The following is a 19997-nucleotide window of genomic DNA, read 5'->3' as shown; positions in this document are numbered from 1 at the left end:
TGAGTGGCACGGAGGTGCGCGTCTCCCGAGTTGAAGGCATCCAATGCCTCTTGGGAGAAACAAGGGTCACAAAGAATAGTCCGGCGACGCCTGTGGTTCATGGCACTTTCCACCTCGGAATTGGTGGCGGACAATTTATCCGCATCCTCTGTCGGAGGAGCACCCGGCACACGCCTCGTATTCGTTCCCGCCTCCGAATCCGGCCTTGGAGCCTGGCTTGTGGAGGCACGATTGGTAGCCTCTCCGGGTATAGTCCGACGCTTTTTCCGGAAAAGAAGGCATGGGCGTTAATATGCCTCTGAGAATAATTTCTTGCGATAAAGACGGCGCGCCGTACCGCTGTGCCGGTGTCTCAATCCGGACTGCGGGTCTTTTTAGCCTGCCTGGCATCGCGGCCCCTTGTTGTCCAGTCGCCGCAGGCTCGGCCTTCTGCCTCGAGGACCTCCCCCGCAAAACACGGATGTTATACGGCAATCAAAAACACGCAAGGACGGATCCCTTTTTGAAGTGCTGGGACTTCGGTCTCAGTCACCTGTGAGGCTGGAAGTAGCCCAGGGTAATCGGCCGTAATGGACACCAAAGCATTATCATTGCTCAATTGGTAAAACACACCATCGATCAGCTCCACAGATATGTCCGGATCCTCCTGGGAGGCCGGGTCGAGGGACTGTCCAGGGTCCTCGGGTTGTGGAGGGGGGTTGTTTATCTCCCTTACAGCCTGGCGCACTTCTTGCGTAGAAATCACTAGACTGAATACTCACTACAAGGATACCCTCTGTAAAGCAACACAAATTCTACAATGTTTTGACTATACGTTGCAAAAAAATTCTAAGATACGCATATAAGCGATGCAACATATGCGATGTAGAGTTGCAGCTCATTACCCTATCATGGTACAATTGAGAAAAAACTGAGGAAAGGAGAGAGAGAGGGAGAGAGAGAGAAAGAGACGCACGAGAAACAGAGCGCCCACCCTTATCTCTCCCGAACCGCCGCCGCCACCGCTTTGTCTTCCTCATCCGATCCACCTCACTGCCGGCCCTCCCCCTCCCCTCCTCCTACCTCGCAGCTCCGGAGGCTGCCGGATCCACATCATCCCTACCCACCCATCACTCTCACGACCCATCTCTCACTTCACGCGGCTCCTTGCTTCTCAACCTGCGGCGGCTGATTCAAGCGACATACGGCGAATCTTGCCAACGCGAAGCACAGCCCCAGGTCCCCTCGCATTGCGGCGCCCGCCCATCCAGCTAGATCCGGCCCTCGCGGCCACTAAAGCCTACCCGTGACCCTCCCCCATAGCTAGGGTTCGGGCATCGGCTCCGGCGCCGGTGGCCATGTCGTCAGTCCGGTGAGTGCACCCCCTCCCTTGGTTTCATCATTTATCTCCCTCTTTCTCTAAGGGCATGTCCAACTCCAACGCAGGGCACTAGGGGAGGCACTGGGATTTTTTCCCACTTGAATTCCTGACCGATTTGCGGTTGAGGACCTCAAATCCTGGCGTCAGACGCTTCGTCAGCGCAAAGATATGCAGTGGGCGCTTCCCTCCTTTCTTCCCCGCATCAGCCGCATGTGCAGTTTAATTTAGTGTTTGATTAGTGTTGGAAGTTAGCGTCCAGCGTTGGAAGGCAGGGCACCTAGATGTTTTTCAATTTAATAATATTTTCACTTTCTTCTGTAAGCGCCTGGCCAAGCGGCGAGTGTTGTAGATGCCCTAACCTCTGCTCTTTTCTTCTCCTGTAGACGTGCAACCAACTAGTTGTATAACCCTTCTCTCTACAGGGAAAACCAATCCTAACCATAGGTGCTGCCCACGACATGGGTGACATGATGGAAGTAACCAGTCCTTTATCCAGTCATGGATGCGACTCAGTTCCTGTCTTCAGGTTTGGCCCCGTTAAATCAGGTAAGATGCTCATGTCCCCATTGAAGAAAAATAAACGTATGTGTAAAATCCTCTTATCAATTTAACCATTAGATTTTTTATTTTCTTCACTGAAAAATAGTGCTGCTTTGTGGAATTTCTTCATCTTATAATGTTCTCCCATGTAATTTGAACAAATGAAGCATAAATATACTATTTCTGTTGTACATCTTAACTTAGTATATGATGGCTTGCTGTGCACATGCTACAGCCACGATATGTATATGGTTACTTATGTATTGCCACGTTGGCTTTGAAACTGAGCAGAATTATTTATTTTGCTATTTAATGGTTAGTTATTGATTTATATTTTTAAGATTCTGCTCCTGTTTCCCTTCCGAAATAAAAGTTGATCTTCAAGCTTTCTTAGTCACACATATGATTATTATGTACGACTATAGCATCAGCAAGGTGTTTTTAATTATTACCAAGTGATGAATATTTGAACCACTATTTGGCGGTATGTTAGATGCTTTCCCTTACTTTCCGAAAATAATATATGTACTTCTGTTACAGCTCGGAGCTGATGTAGTGGTATCTCAGTACAGTGTCGAATATAAATTTTGTTTTGTATTCATATGCACTTCTAGTCAAAATAATCACAGTTGTATTATCTTTTTGTCAACATGGTATCTCGATGTATCATTTAAAAATCATGAATAATATTTAAATATTAGAATTTTGCCTTTTCAACTAAAAAGGATATTGTTATTGTGGTTAACATGAGTTCAGGCCACAGTGCTTCTATAGATGTATTTCTTTGGATACTATTCTCCACTAAAAGTCAGGAACGACTTCTATTCTGCCTATTACATGTATAAAATCTGGAAAGAACTAATGGTTTAGTTCTGCAAATTCTATATGGAAAGGGAAAGACCAAACTAGATACAAGGATAACCATGATGGACTATTAGTTTTTAATACTATCATCCTGTACTCATGAAATACACTACAAGGAAATAATCACCTACAAGTTGTCCCTATATAAGGTACTCTTTTGGCCATTCCACTACAAATTAGTTACTTTGTCAGCAATTTCAATACAAATTAGTGTGTTTTGCCCATTATTATGTACCTAGAACAGTATAGACCCTATCGATTTGCAACCATCCATTTCTGGGTCTAGAGTTTGAACCATCTCTTTTTGTTCATTGTCCCAAAAAATATTTACTCATCGTTGGACAATAACGTAATGACTGCCATAGTAAGAATTTGAACAACAGTGTGCATGTTCTTGATGATGATCCCATGATAAGTTAGCATTATCTTTTTTGAATTGGCAGGTAAGGTCCTACCAACGACAATATTTGACTTCGTTATATTTTTGTTCCTCTCACGGGGCATCATACCAGAGTTGAAACCGTACAAGGCATGGCCTGGTAGACAACCTACTTCTTCTTTTTTGGTTGGGTTTCAGAAAGTGCGGGCCTATATTGTGTGATGTATGTATTAATTCCACTATTTAGTTTCACATGAAAGAATCTTAGTATAATTAAAATCAACTAGGTATTCCAACTCAATGCAGGGGGGACGTCATGGAGCAAGTCAAGTTGGTGGAGCAAGTCATGGATGATGCCATCGAAGGTAAACTCTCTCCCTCTCCTTACTGTGCTACTGCTCGTTGTGTCCATGGCCATTGAGCTGTGCTAGGTTCTATGCTGCTGTCGACGCACATTTATAAGATTTGGGGCTGTAGGTTTCAGTGGATTTATTTAGAAATAAATAGATCTGTTGGTTCACAAAAAATAGTTTTACTGTAGATGTAAATAATTAGCAATGGATCTCTAGGCTGGTGATGATGTAAATTCATTTCAGTGGATTTGGGGCTGTAGGTTTGTTTCAAAGCGTGGTGAGCACTTATAGGTTTCCCTATTTCCTGTTGGATGACCGAAACCAACTAGAAATAGATGTTTTGGTTCAGTTTCAAATGACAAACCATTTTGGTCCAGTTTGCTAACTAACTGGAGAACAAAAGAGAAGTGGTACTGTCAATCACATTGCCCTATGCACATCACTTAGGCTAATGTCCATATAATTTTATTTAGCCATGTTTTATGCAGGTTGTGTCGTATATTGTGGCGTCTGGATTAGTCATCAAGGACAACCAACACTCATGCTGCTATCTTCTCATAATCACATACAAATTTGTGTTCAAATTGTAGTGCTATCTGTTTATTTGTTTCTTCTTATTTGCTATTAGACTGCTGTCGAGACCAAAAAATGTGCTGATGAGCAGTAAGTGTGCGCAAAGTGGTTCTTGCTTCTTAATGCACTGTGTGTTAACGATTCATTTTGTTATTTTCTTTGTAGAGTCAAAAGATACATGTATGATTATATGGGTGCATGGCAAGTACACTGGGATGTGATGATGATGATGATGATGATGATAATGTTCCAGTTCATGATGATGATGGATGCTTTCAGTTTTAGTTAAGTTGTAGGGATGTTGTTCCTATTCAATGATGTTCCTCGGTTATGTTTTAGTTAAGTATCAGGGATGTCGATGGGTGCTTTTAGTTTAAGTTTCTTTGTCGAGGAAAATATTTAGATTTGCATCACATTTGGATACTCTTCCTCCTGTAATATCCATTATTGTAATCCAACAATTTTATGCAATATATGATTTCTTCCTCTTGTGAGTATATTTTCTTGTCTTTTCCTAGCTTGATATACATATAATTATCACCATTATGTGAAGCATTAATTCAATTGTTGTTATATACATATATAATAATATTATTATTATTCACACTATATATATACAAACACCTAAAGCGTGGCCAATTATCTATTGCCAAACAATGAGATTTGGATCCCGATATATTGAGCACCAACAGATAGTAGCGTTGTATAAGTCTGTTTTATGTGTTGTACTCTTGCAACGATCCCTTTTACCAACGGTAGTATATGCGTTGCACTATGCGCTAGCAACACTGGATAAGGCAACGCATACAAAACCGTTGGTAAAGACACTAGCAACGGTTATATGGACTTTTAGATATGGAAAAAAGCGTTGCTATAGGTGAGGTCATGTTGTAGTGACTTAACTACGGACATATGAAACGGATTCGCGAGAAAAAGTCTCTGCTTACCCAACTCGGAGGATTGTATATAGAAAATCCACCCTGCGGGTTGACACGAAGGAATTCTTCCTCTTCTCCCTTGTACAAAGTGGATAAGATCTTTATTAGATCAGCAACCGATCCCGGTCCTTTACGGCCGTAGCGGGTGGTGTCATCCTCCTCGTTGAAATCCCACATGGGGTGGCCTCTATACTGAAGCGGCTGCACCCCCCGCATGATACATATGGCCATGACCTCGATCATGGTCAATCCGGATCGAGCTAAAAAACTTATCCGGCTCATCAGGTAAAGAACGTCCCTGTCATCTTCCTCCAGGGAGCTCCGTGGACGCCAGCTCCGGTGCTTCTTCAAAGGAGCGTTGTCGAAGTCAGGAAGGCCGATCCGAATAGGATCCGGGAGGGGGACGTATTCTATATAAAACCATTCTGAAGGCCAGTCTTCGGACGTCTTCTTTGGGGTTCCGGATAGGTATCCGGTCCCGGCAACACGCCATACTTCGGCTCCGCCCACTTGATATATTGACCCCTTCTGAGAATGGGGCACAAGGCATAACAACTTCTTCCACAGAGCGAAATGAGCCTCACAACCCAAAAACAACTCGCAAAGGCAACGAATCCCGCGATATGCAGCATGGAGGCAGGCGTAAGGTTGTGCAACTTGAGTCCGTAGAACTCCAGGAGCCCCCGGAGAAACGGATGAATTGGGAATCCGAGCCCTCTTACCAAATAAGGGACAAGGCATACCCGCTCTCCCTTGGAGGGATTGGGAAGGCTCTCCGCTTGCTCTCCGCCATTATAGGTGGCGAGCCCGGCTCGAACTGGGACCATGTACGCTGGGGGAAGAAATCCCTTGGTCTAAAGAATCACTAATTTGTTGTGCGGGACGGAACACCTCTCCCAATCTCCAGGCTTGGAGCTAGGGGAGCGAGAGGAGGAGCTGCGTCGACCGGCCATGATGGAATGGATCTTTGTCGGGTGCGCTCCGATGAAGGCTTGCCAAGGGAGGATGGTGTGATTTGGATCTGAATCCTCATCTTTTTAATAAGGGGCTCATTCACACAGCTAGGGGGTAAATGTGAAAACACCCTGGCTCTTCACATTCACTCGACATGTGGAAAGGGGCCATTATTGGGCGTGGAAGCCGAGGAGTGCAAGATTCACAAGAAACCGGACACTATTTTAATAAGTACACGGAATTTGGAGAGGAACCCTCCTTGCAATGCCGAAGACAATACTGCGCGCCGGACTCATCGTCATTGAAGCCTGGTTCGGGGGCTACTAAGGGAGTCCAGGATTAGGGGGTCTCCAGATAGCTGGACTATATCCATTGGCCGGACTGTTGGACTATGAAGATACAAAACTGAAGACTTCGTCTCGTGTCCGGATGGGACTCTACTTGGCGTGGAAGGCAAGCTAGGCAATACGAATATGGATATCTCCTCCTTTGTAACCGACCTTGTGTAACCCTAACCCTCTCCGGTGTCTATATAAACCGAAGGGTTTTTAGTCCATAGGACAACAATCACAACATACAATCATACCGTAGGCTAGCTTCTAGGGTTTAGCCTCTATGATCTTGTGGTAGATCTACTCTTGTACAACCCATATCATCAATATTAATCAAGCAGGACGTAGGGTTTTACCTCCATCAAGAGGGCCCGAACCTGGGTAAAACATCATGTCCCCTGCCTCCTGTTACCATCCAGCCTAGACGCACAGTTCGGGACCCCCTAACCGAGATCCGCCGGTTTTGACACCGATAGCGACCTACTGTGACAAACACGTATCATCATAGAAGTGTATTTTTTTGTAGTGTGTGTTGAAGGATGGATACAGGTGGATGTAGGATTTGCTAGTTTTGGGTGATATATTATGCTTCCCCTGTATCCCCAACACTTGATTGCATAACCGGAAAGTTTCAGGAGTTTCATAGGTGGGAATTCATGTAGCTCTAGTATTTCTTCCACAGATATTTGGTTTGTGATTGGGTAATCCTTACCAAGTATTTGTTCATGTCTATACCTTCTTCTTTTATTCATCTACCTCTATCTAAGTGACTTCTCAATTTATGGAAGTGTGATAATTTAATTTGGAATTCCTTCGTTCATTCTTGTTCGAATGTTAAGGCTACATGTTGCAATTTCGATCCATTTGATTTAGCTTGACTATATGTCTTTTAAGATGCTAACGGATGTCACCCTCTTCAGGATGGCTCGTCCAACGCGTCAGAATCTGGAACCGCCGCCACCACCTCCACCTCCGGAGGCATGGCAAGCTGTGATGGCCGCTACCAACGCCAACACGCAGTTGATTATGCAACTCTTGCAAGAGTGCAACCAAGGAAATCAAGGCCATGCCAACAATCAAACTTAGTTCGCTACCCTCAACCAGTTCCTCGCAAACCAGCCAAAGACCTTCAGTAACTGTGTCGAGGCCACAGACGCTGATGATTGGCTCATGGATATCTGCAAACATTTTGAGTGCAGCAATGTCAGGCCTGAGGACTTTGTCAAGTTTGCTTCGTTCCAACTTAAAGACCAAGCTGCTGAGTGGTATCAACAATGCAAAGATTCTAGAGGAGGTCGTGTGATTACCTAGGATGATTTCCGCCAAGACATCAAAGCTCACCACATTCAAAGCTCACCACATTTCTCAGAGTGTTGTTGAGAGTAAGTGTGAGGAGTTCCGCAATCTGAAGCAAGGCAGCTTGTCTGTTTACCAATACAACATCATGTTCAGAAGCTCACTCGTTTCGCCAAGCAAGACATCCCTGATGAGAAGAGCATGATTTATCAATTCATAGGTGGCCTTAGAGAAGATCTGCAACTAGCTCTTGTGCTTTTTGAGCCGAAAAAGTATGATGAGTTCTACAATATGGCATTAAAGGAAGAGGCTGCTCGGCTCAAGTGCGATGCTTCCAAGAAGAGAGTCGGGGATGCAACTCCTTCTTCTTCAACTCAAGTGGCAGCTAAGCTGCAAAAGTATTGGTTGCCTCCTCCTCCTCCGTTCCGCCAGGCTTATCAGCAGAAGAGCAAAGGTGGCAATGGATCTTCCCACCCACCTAACCAAGGCTTTTAGCACAAAGCTTCATCTCATGCTCCAAGGTCAAGTGCTCCGTATCACCGGCCGCTCTCAGAGGTCACGTGCAACAAGTGTTAGCAGAAGGGTCACTATGCAAAAAAATGCTTCAACCAGAGGCGTCTTCCGCCTCCTCCTCCTGTGAGATCTGCCAGCAATGCAGTGGTCAAGCATAATCCCAAGATTGCAAAGGTCAACATGGTGAACGCAGCTCAGGCAGAGGACTCTTCAGAAGTGATCTTGGGTAACTTTCCAGTTAACTCTACTCCTGCAAAAGTCCTTTTTATACTGGTGCATCACATTGTTTCATGTCAAGATCATTTGTTTCAAAGCATGACTTCGTTTCGGAAATGTTGGGTAAACCTATGGGAGTGGTTTCTCCAGCCAAGTCTATGAGGGCTACCACGATGATCCCGAATGTTTCTATCAAGATGGGTGACTATAAGTTTCTATCTTCTCCAATAGTCCTTGGTGACTCGGATATTGATCTTATTCTCGGAATGGACTAACTTTCTAAGCACAAGGCTCAACTTGATCGTGCTTCCAGGAAGATTCAATTGACACACTCGTCTGAAGATGTGATCATCTATGCAGCTCGTGACGATACCATTCGACTGTTTTCTCTCAATGAGAAGGGCGAGTTGGATGCCATCTCTCATATTCCAGTCGTTTGTGAATATCAAGATGTCTTTCCAGAAGAGCTTCCAGGAATGCCTCCTCACCGACCAGTTGAATTCGTCATTGATCTCGAGCCTGGCACGGAACCTGTTTGCAAACGTCCTTACAAGCTTGGACCGAAAGATTTGAAGGAGCTGAAGAAACAACTCGATGAAAAAGAGCGTATGGGTCTGATCCGACCAAGTTCTTCTCCATGGGGTTGTGGTGTTATTTTTGTTAAGAAGAAGTATGGCACGGACCGAGTTTGTGTCGACTACCGTCCATTGAACAAGAAGACCATAAAGAACAAGTACCCACTTCCCAACATCAATGAGCTATTCAATCAACTCAAGGGTGCTCAAGTATTCTCCAAGCTTGACCTCCATATGGGCTATCATCAGGTTCGCCTTCGTGAACAAGACATCCCCAAGACAGCATTCAGAACAAGTTATGGTTCCTATGAATACACTGTCATGTCTTTCGGCCTTGTCAACGCTCCTCCGACATTCTCTCGCATGATGAACTTCATCTTCAATCCCTACACAAATGACTTCGTCTTGGTCTATCTCGATGACATTTTGGTCTTTCGAAAGAACAAGGAGGATCATGCCAAGCACCTGAGATTGGTGTTGGACAAACTCAGAGAACATCAGTTCTATGCGAAGTTTTCAAAGTGCGAGTTTTGGCTCGATGAGGTTCTCTACCTTGGGCATATCATCTCCGCCAAGGGCATAGCTGTTAATCCTGAGAAGGTGTCTGCAATTGTGAATTGGGAACTGCCTCTGAATGTGAAGCAACTCCGCAGTTTCCTTGGGCTCGCAAGCTATTGTTGAAGATTCGTTGAGAATTTCTCTAAGATTGCGAAGCCTCTTTCCAACCTTCTCCAGAAGCATGTGAAGTATGTCTGGACGCCTGAATGTGACGTAGCTTTCAACACCCTCAAAGAGAAGTTAGTCACAGCTCTAGTTCTGACTCCTCCTGATGAATCCAAACCATTCGAGGTTTTCTGTGATGCTTCCCTGCAAGGTCTCGGTGCTGTGTTAATGCAAGAGAAGAAAGTTGTGGCCTATACCTCTCGCCAGTTGAAGCCCAACGAAAAGAACTACCCCACTCATGACCTCGAGTTGGCGGCAGTTGTCCATGCTCTTTTAACATGGAGACATCTCTTGTTGGGAAGGAAAGTGGACATCTTCACTGATCATAAGAGTCTCAAGTACATCTTCACTCAGCCCAACCTCAACCTCAGGCAGACTCATTGGGTCGAAATGATTCAAGAGTATAATCCGATTATTGAATATACTCCATGCAAGGCCAATGTCATCGCCGACGCTTTGAGAAGGAAGGCTTACTGCAACAGTTTGATTCTCAATCCCTTCCAACCTGATCTTTGTGAAGCTTTCCGCAAACTTAATCTTCAAGTTGTTCCTCAAGGATTCCTTGCCAACCTCCAAGTCTCTCCTACTTTGGAAGATCAGATTCGTGAGGCTCAACTTCTTGATGCCATGGTGAAGAAGGTGAAGATTGGGATTGCCAAGAGCCAACCCATGTACAAGTGTTATCGCCTTGATGACAAAGATACTCTATTCTTCGAGGATCACATTGTTGTTCCTAAAGGAGACCTTCGTAAAGTCATTTTGAATGAGGCTCATAATTCACTCCTATCTATTCATCCTGGAAGTACAAAGATGTACCATGACCTCAAGCAGTCGTATTGGTGGACTCGAATGAAGCGCGAGATTGCTTAGTTCATGAATGAATGTGATGTCTGTAGAAGAGTGAAAGAAGAACACCAACGACCAGCTGGTCTCCTCCAACCTCTTGCCATTCCAGAATGGAAGTTTGACCATATTGAGATGGACTTCGTGACAGGATTTCGCAAGTCCAAACATGGCAATGATGCTATCTTCGTTGTCATCGACAAGCTCACTAAATTGGCTCATTTTCTTCCTATCAAAGAATCTATCACAACAGCTCAGTTGGCAGAGCTATATACCTCCAGGATTGTCTCCTAGCACGGCATTCCACAATTGATATCTTCAGATCGTGGAAGCATCTTTACCTCTAAGTTCTGGGACTCCTTTCAGAAGGCTATGGGCACCAGCATTCGCTTCAGCACAGCCTTTCATCCTCAAACTAGTGGCAAGTCGAGCGAGTCAATCAAATTCTTGAAGATATGCTCAGGGCATGTGTCATTTCTTTCGGTATGAAGTGGGAAGATTGTCTTCCATATGACGAGTTCTCCTACAACAACAGCTTCCAAGCGAGTTCGGGCAAGGCCCCATTCGAGATTCTCTATGGCAGAAAGTGCCGTACTCCACTTAATGGGTTAGAGACTGGTGAATGCCAACTTTTTGGCAATGACTTGATCACAGAGGCTGAAGAAATGTGCAAAGTCATTCAAGAAAATCTAAAAGCCGCGCAATCGCGCCAGAAGAGTTACTATGATAGCAAGCATCGTGACTTGGCTTTCGAGATCGGAGACCATGTCTACCTCCGCGTCTCTCCAATGAAAGGTACTCGTCGCTTCGGTATCAAAGGGAAGCTTGCCCCTAGATACGTGGGTCCTTTCAAGATCATTGGCAAAAGAGGCAATCTCGCCTATCAACTTGAGCTTCCATCCAACTTTTCAAACGTGCACGACGTGTTTCACGTGTCTCAGCTTCGCAAGTGTTTCAAGACTCCTGATCGCACCATCAACTTTGAAGAGATTGATCTCCAAGAAGACTTGTCTTATCATGAGCATCCCGTTGCAATTCTTGAAGAAACTGAGTGCAAGACTCGCAACAAGTCTATCAAATTTCTAAAAGTGAAGTGGTCACCTCATTCCGACCATGAAGCCACCTGGGAATGCGAGGACCACCTCCGCTCCGAATATCCGGAGTTTTCCCAGTCCAAGATCTCGGGATGAGATCCTTTCGTAGTGGTGGAGTGTTGTAACGCCCCGTATGTAACTTGCCATATTTGTATTCCAACTCTTGCCATTTTCGGCACTAAGTTATGATATTACCTTGTGGTTGGTTTTTGTCTTAGTTTTTCTTTTGTTCCATGTCATGCATCTCATATCATGTCATCATGTGCATCACAATTGCATACGTGTTCGTCTCATGCATCCGAGCATTTTCCCCGTTGTCCGTTTTGCATTCCGGCACTCCTATGTCCTCCGGCGACCCCTTTTGCCTCTTTTCGTGTGCGAGTGTTAAAAATTCTCGGATTGGACCGAGACTTGCCAAGCGGCCTTGGTTCACTACCGGTAGACCGCCTATCAAGTTTCGTGCCATTTGGAGTCCGTTTGATACTCCAACGGTTAACTGAGGAACCGTAGAGGCCTCATGTGTGTTAGAGCCCAACACCCCTCCAAAGTGTCCCAAAACCCATCCAAACCCCCTCCATCGTCTCGGTTGTTCGATCACGATCGCGTGGCCAAAAACCGCACCTCATTTGGACTCTCCTAGCTCCTCCTTCCTATAAATATGTGCACTCCTCCAAAAATTCGGGCGTAACCCTAGATAAACTCCTCCCCGCCGCCACCGGACATGCCTGCTCGCCGCCGAACAACTCCGCCGCCGCACCCGCACCAATAGTAGCATGTCACGTGTCCACCAACGTCCGCCTCCGCCGCGGCCCGGTGAGCTCGGATCAGGCCCGCCCGGCCCATCGCCGCTGCCAGCGCCCCGCGCCGTCCCCGCCGCCAAGCTCCGCTGCTCAAACCCCGCACCGCTCGCCTGCCTCCGCCGCCCTGCCTCGACGTTCGCACCGCCCCACCGCCTCGGCGTCCTCTCCGGCCCCGCACCTCGCCCCGCCGTCCTCTAGTCAGATCCGGCCGTGGGAGGGCTAGATCCGGCGACCTCGACCAAGCCGGCCGTCGTCCTCGTCGTCTCCGGCGAGACCCTAGCGGTCCTCGGTTCTCATGCCGGCCAGATCTGGCTACAGTAAACCCTAGGTCTATTTTCGTCTAAGTTTTTCTCCCCTGTTCATATTTTTCTAGACATGTTCATGGCATCATATCTCATCATCTGTAGCTCCGTTTTGCGCGTGTGAGATACCAAAATGTTCGTTTGGATGTGCTCATCATTTCATTCCATTGCATCATGCTTGTTTGAGTCCATCTTGATGCCTAAAATGTTGTTGCAAGAGTGCTATATATTGTTAGTTTCTGTTTCGTAACAGATTATGAGCATTTGTCATTTTTGCCATGATTGATGTGTGCCTCCTATGAACTTGAGCCCTACATGTGTTTTGGGCTATGCCATGCCAACTTTATAGGGGTGTATGACATGTATTTTTGTGATCAATGTGGTGAACAAGCATTCAAAGTAGCTCTCGTGATGTTGCTGATTTCAGGGACTTACAATTCTTTCAAGTCATTTCCCTGATGTTATTTTTATGCCATGTATTCATAAAGCTACAGAGTGATCCATGCCTCTTTTGAGCATGTTCAGTAAGGATGATTTTGAGATATTGTTATGTTATATCTATCAATGTCTTTGTTTGTAATTATGGAGACCCCTAGCATGACTAAATCTTGCTCTACTTTTGCTATAAAATGTTCCTGGCAGATTGTTTACATGTTAATAAATTTTGCCAAGGTTGTTGTAGTTGATCCATGCATGCTATGTGTTGGTTCTTGCCATGGTTAGCTACCTGAACATGTCTATTTCTTGGGTGTATGCTTAGTTTGTCATGCAATGCCTTGTGGTGAGTGCATCGAGATCGCAAACATGCCTACGTAACTCTGTTTTTTTTCATGTGCAGTTTTCTGCTAAGTCTGAATCTGTTAGAGAAAGTTGCTATATTTACATGATTGCCATTGTATCTTCTGATGCTTTTTGGCTTATGGTCAGTAAGGGACTTTTGTTATATGCTTTGAGTAGTTTCATGGCATGCTTTGCTTTGACATGATATGTTCCTGTAGCATGTTGTTATCTTGCTCTAAACTTTGCTTCCTGATGTGAATTCCTGACATGTTATTTTCACAAAGTCTGAGAACCTGATATCTTTTGCACTTTTGCCATGCTTGTTTGAACCTGCTATTGTGTGATTTAGCGGTAGCTCAGTGTTCATCTTTTTTCAAGAATCTTGAGTGGATCACTTCCATGTGCTTTGTTGTTATGTTAATTAGAGTGCAGTAGCTTGGTTTCTTGTTGCATTTTAGATGGCATCGTGCTGTTAATCGCAGTATAGTGCCATTATTGTTTTGCTTGCCATTTGCAAACCGTGCATCCGATTCCGGTGATCTTTATATCGATTTCGACCGAAATCAACCCATCTTTCCAGTGGTGCTCTTGGTTTTCCATGTTGAGGCCTGGTTCAATCTTTTCCTTCCGGAGCACGCATATGCATTGCATATTACATCCCGCATATCATGACATGTTTTGCATCATGTTGCTTGCGCATTGCATCATGGTTGATTGCGTTTCCGTTGCTTGTGTTCTTGCTTTGGGTAGAGCCGGGAGACGAGTACGTGATCGAGGAACCCGTTGAGTATGCTTACGAGGATCAAGCTTACGTCAACTCGGAGAACTTTGCAGGCAAGATGACCATACCCTCAAAATCACTTCTATCTTTGCTTGCTAGTTGCTCGCCCTTTTGCTATGCCTATGCCGCGATACCTACCACATGCTTTATCATGCCTCCCATATTGCCATGTCAAACCTCTAACCCACCTTGTCCTAGCAAACTGTTGTTTGGCTATGTTACCGCTTTGCTCAGCCCCTCTTATAGCGTTGCTAGTTGCAGGTGAAGTTTGGAGTTTGTTCCTTGTTGGAACATGTTTATTATTGGGATATCATTATTATATCTTGTTTACTTTAATGCACCTATATACTTGGTAAAGGGTGGAAGGCTCGGCCTTATGCCTGGTGTTTTGTTCCACTCTTGCCGCCCTAGTTTCCATCATACCGGTGTTATGTTCCTTGATTTTGTGTTCCTTACACGGTCGGGTTATAATGGGAACCCCTTGACAGTTCACCTTGAATAAAACTCCTCCAGCAAGGCCCAACCTTGGTTTTACCATTTTCCACCTAGCCTTTTTCCCTTGGGTTTCGCGGACTCAAGGGTCATCTTTATTTTAACCCTCCCGGGCCAGTGCTTCTCTATGTGTTGGTCCAACCTAGAGCACCGTGCAGGGCCGTCCCTTGGCAACTTGGGTTACATTGGCTCCCGTACGCTTAGCTTATCCGGTGTGCCCTGAGAATGAGATATGTGCAGCTCCTATCAGGATTTCGCGGCACGGCGGGTGGTCTTGCTGGTCTTGTTTTACCATTGTCGAGATGTCTTGTAACCGGGATTCCGATTCTGATCGGGCTGTCCTGGGAGGAGGAATATCCTTCATTGACCGTGAGAGCTTGTGATGGGCTAAGTTGGGACACCCCTGCAGGGATTTGAACTTTCTAAAGCCGTGCCCGCGGTTATGGGCAGATGGGAATTTGTTAATGTCCGATTGTAGAAAACCTAAAACTTAACTTAATTAAAATGAATCAACAATGTGTGTAGCCGTGATGATCTCTTTTCAGCGGAGTCCGGGAAGAGAACACGGTCTCGTGTTATGCTTGAACGTAAGTAGTTCTAGGATCACTTCTTGATCATAGATTCTCGAACGTGCTTTGCCTTCTCTTCTCGCTCTCATTTGCGTAAGTTAGCCACCATATATGCTAGTGCTTGCTGCAGCTCCACCTCATACCTTTTCCCTACCCATAAGCTTAAATAGTCTTGATCGCGAGGGTGTGAGATTGCTAAGTCCCCGTGACTCATAGATTACTTCCAAAACAAGATGCAGGTGTCAATGATGCCATTCCAGGAGATGCGACTGAACTCAAGTGGGAGTTCGATGAGGACTCAGGACGTTACTACGTTTCCTTTCCAGACGATCAGTAGTGGAGCCCAGTTGGGGCGATCGGGGATCTTTTGCATTTGGGGTTGTCTTTATTTTGGTTCCGTAGTCGGACCTTGATTGTATCTGGTTGATGTAATGCTATATTTATGTATTGTGTGAAGTGGCGATTGTAAGCCAACTCTTTATTTCTATCTTGTTCAGTACATGGGTTGTGTAAAGATTACCCCTCTTGCGACATGCCTTGTCAGATTTCGGGTTCCGGCAGACCCTTGAGGTTCGAACACTGGGGTGCGTGTGGAGATTTTGCCTTCTATCTACCTGCACCCCTCCGCCTCGCTAAGATCTAAGCTATGGAAAGAACAGCACAAGAGACACAGGGTTTATACTAGTTCGGGCCACCATTGTGGTGTAATACCCTACTCAAGTGTGTGGTGTGGTGGATTGCCTCTTGGGCTGATGATGATGAGCAATACAAGGAAGAACAGCCTCGCGAGGGTCTGTTCTTGGCTGCGGGGATGAACTGCTAGGAGGAGCTCAGTCACCCTTCTCTCTCTCTCTCTTCTCGATTCTCTCTCTGATTTCGATCCGATCTCTGATCCCCCCTACCCTGTGGGTGGCTAGTCCTATTTATAGGCAAAGGCCCTGGGCCTCTTCCCAAATATTGAGCGGGAAGGGCGCCAACAATTGGCCATTTTAAAGGGGAACATCTGGTAAACTTATCCTGACTAAAGTTGGTCCTCGCCTGCCAAAGGCTCTGGTGGTGACGCTGGCTTGGGCTCCATAATGACTTCCTCCCTGCTGTTGGACTGGTCTTGGTCTCGTTGCACCGAAATGGGTGCATTTTCTTGATGCTCTCGCCTGCGCTTGCTCCCTTTGCACCAAAGAGGAAAGGAGCACACTGCGCGGCTGGCGCCCGCCTGGCACCCTTGGTCGTCATGGCTTGCATCACGGGCACCTCGTGAGGTACCCCGCCTTGATCTCTCCACCTCCTCGCGAGCCAGCCTGATGAGGCCGTGCCTGAGGAAGCCCCGTGTCGTCCGCCCCGCGAGGCTTGGCCCCTCGCGAGGGTCTTGGGTCTGTGTTGATGAAGATGGGCCGTGCTGGGCCCCCTTTGAGCCACGCCGCAGGCCGCAAGTAGGCAAGTCTGGGGACCCCCATTCCCAGAACGCCGACAGTAGCCCCCGGGCCCAAGGCGCGCATGGACTTGGCCGTGCAGGGAGGCGAAAGGGCAAGAGCGAAGCGCCGCGGGCCCTAACAGCCTGCGGCCTTGGGCGCCGCGTGGAGGTTGATTGGACGTGGGTGCCTCCACTTCCCACGGTGCCTCGGCAACTGCACGGACTGGACAAGTCCCTGGATGCAAAGCGGGTCATGATTACCTACGATCGTGGAGGTCGGCGGTTGGCCTTCGCCAGCCATAAGTACGGAATGGCGCGCGCCCTTCCAGTCCATCCCTTCTTGCTTCTCCTTCTTCCCGGTCCTTGCTCCGTCTTGCTGCGATGGCTCTGATCCGCCGGTTCTCGGCGGCAGACCCGCTCCCACCGAAGAAACGGCTCGCCCTCCGCGGCAGGGACGAGGGGGCCCATTAGGTGGTGCCGAGGCCCTGGTGCGAGCGGCCACTGCCGGGGTTCCCGCTTCCCTTGTACGCCCACATCGAGGGCTCTGAAGGAGTCGATGTCGATTGCCACGGGCGGCGCCGCCATCGGCGCCGACGGGTCACGAAGGTGTGGGTCGTCCCCCCTGGGGTCCACACAGAGGGCTCCTCCCAAGAGTTCATGCTCCACGCCGCCATGCCTCCTCAGTCTTGGATTCGCCTTCCTCCCTTCTTCGCCTCCATCATCCCGCAGGGAGAACTCCTGAAGCTTTGGGTGCAGCACGCCGGCTGCAGCACCCTCGCGACCGAGGCAGAGGTCACGGTCGTTGCCCCGGGCGAGGTCTTCATGACTCGAGGCTGGAGCAAAATCGCCTGGGTTTGCAGGACAAGAGGCACCCTCGCGATCCACTTGGAGTACGACGGTGCTTCGATGATGTTCTTCAAGGTCTTCGATGCTAACGGGCGCCGGCTGGAGTGCTGCCCCGGGAGAGGTGGTCGGGACCCTGTTACGGCGAGGAATGGGCCCGCCGACCGCTCCCTTTGCGGCACCTCAGGCGGCGGAGGCGTCGGAGGTTCCAGCGACTTCGGCGAGCTCTTCGCGACTCCGGAGACGAGCGACGACAGCTACGAGCCCCCGAGCCGGCGCCACTCCTGGAGCAGGGCGGGCTCATCAGGCCGTCGCCGACTATGATCTAGATGGGGTTGGCGCCGGTGCTTGACGACCCACTATTAATGATGGCGTCTTTTGCAGGGGCGCGTGTAGTTAGCATCCTTTTAGGATCTGTTCCCTGCAAGGAATCAAAGACGTGTCCCGTGGGGGCTTGTAAGGTGCCTGTTATCCTGTTTTGTTAATATAACCCTCGTCGTAGAATTGTGCGAGTTGCTCATTCCGTCTTAGCTCAGTTCTCCCTTTCGAACCTCACGAGGGCTTGGTGCTCTGCGCCGACAGGTCCCAGTCCCAAGGCGGCTTCAGCCGTCGCTGGTATGCCAGGTCGCGATGCCGTGGTCAAGGCTAGGAGGTGAGCGACCCGGGGTCCGGTAAGAGCCCCTGAGTCGCGATGCTCAGGAGGTCCCCTTTGGTGCTTAAGCAGCCGTCGTTCGGTGAGAAAGGAGAGCAGCGTCGCTAACACGGGATTGCGTTAGGTGCGGGGATGGTGCCACGGTAGCTGGTGCTTCCGGGTGGTGACTTATCTCGAGAATCAGGGGCCGCTCTCTGGTGTGTCGCCGGGTCCGTGCATCGGCAAGCATGAGGTTGCTCGGTGAGGTCCTCGCGTGTCCCTCCCCTCTCGCCTTTGCTCCCCTTTCTGCTCTATGTCCTCGGGTCCCGGCCCTCGAGCAAGTCTCAGCCGTCGCTGATATGCCAGGTCGTGATGCCGTGAACAAGGCCAGAGGGTGAGGGCTGGAGAGCCAGTAGGAGCCCTGAGTCGCGATGCTCAGGCACCCCCCCTTTAACGTGCAAGCAGTTCGCGTGGATGAGAGTGAAGGAGACACCGCAAGGGCCTCGCCTGACGCAGCTCCTTTAGGAGATCCTGTAGACCCATCAGAGAAAGAACGAGGGGTTGCCATGATAATTGGCAGTCAGCCGTTGGTTGCTTCCGAGGGGCGATGAGGCACTGAAGGCTTGATGAGGTGGCGCCATACGGGGCTGCCGCGGCCAGAGCTCAGCCATTCAGGTTTGTCGGTGTTGCAGGGACGGACCCATGCGCAAGCGTCCTGCCGTTTGGGAGTAGCTCTGTCAGTTGGCGTCAGTTGAGCGGGCAACTAGGTCAAACACATTAGCCGTGAAGGAGTGGATTCATTCAAATATATGCTGGAAAGGCGGACATCACTGGGTCAAGCCCGAGCGACTTGGGGATGATGCAGCCCAAGGGGCACCCCCAACAAGGTAAGCTAACAACATAAAATAAAAGGGATACATGCCGCAGGGACGGACCCACGCGGCCTGGGAATAATGCAGCCCTGGGGGGCGCTCCCAGCTGGAAATGAAACTTGAAAGATGTCACCTGATGATGTTGAGGACGAAGGAGTGTTGGCGTAGCAGACTCGGTGGGCTGCGGAAGCCGATCCTCATGAGCCCCCAGGCCCAGGGGCCTCGGGAGGCTCCGGAGGCACTGGTGGCTCCTCGCGAACCCTCTCCATCTCCGCCAGGGCTGCGGAACGCCTGGACTCTTGAGCCTCCATGATGCCCCTCATGAGGCGCTGGTACGTGGCAGCCACGTTCGGCAAGCCGTAAGGCTTGCGAACGTAGCTGTGGGGTGGACCTTTGCAGCGCCCCACTCGCGAGGGCCAGAGGCGCTCCAGAGAGGCGACTCGATTGAGCCCTGGTATGTCGATGCAGACGCGCAGCCCACCATCCTCGCCTGGATGGGGAGCCACAGCTGGTAGGCGGCGGCCGCCTCTCATGACTCTTGACTCCTGTAGCTCCTGAATGGCCTTGCTGACGAACTCCTGAGGTTCTGGCCCTCCTTGCCTTACTCCTTCTTGAGGGAAACGTGATTCGAAACACGCCTCCATGTGGTGCCCAAGCGCCTCCCTCATGACCTTAGCCAGGTCGGTGGCCCTCCAGGGGAGAGCCCCCGAGCCCTGCCTGAGGAGGGTGCCGGGCGCGCTTTCCTATGCGATGGAAGGAGGTTCCCCCTGGGCAGGCGCGGGCCCTGAGGGGCCTGCCTCCTGAGGGGCCGGGCCGAACGATGTCTTCTTCTTCTTGGGGGGGGGGGTCTCGGGAAGCCTCCTGCTTCCGTGATCCGGGTCTTCCAGCGATGCGGCCTGAAAGGCTCGTTCCAGGGAACACACCGCGTCCTGCTCTTCAGATGGCACCGTGATGACTCCGCCA

This window comes from Triticum dicoccoides, chromosome 2A, assembly GCF_002162155.2.
Source record: "Triticum dicoccoides isolate Atlit2015 ecotype Zavitan chromosome 2A, WEW_v2.0, whole genome shotgun sequence".
NCBI lineage: Eukaryota > Viridiplantae > Streptophyta > Magnoliopsida > Poales > Poaceae > Triticum > Triticum dicoccoides.
This window is presented reverse-complemented; position numbering follows the sequence as displayed.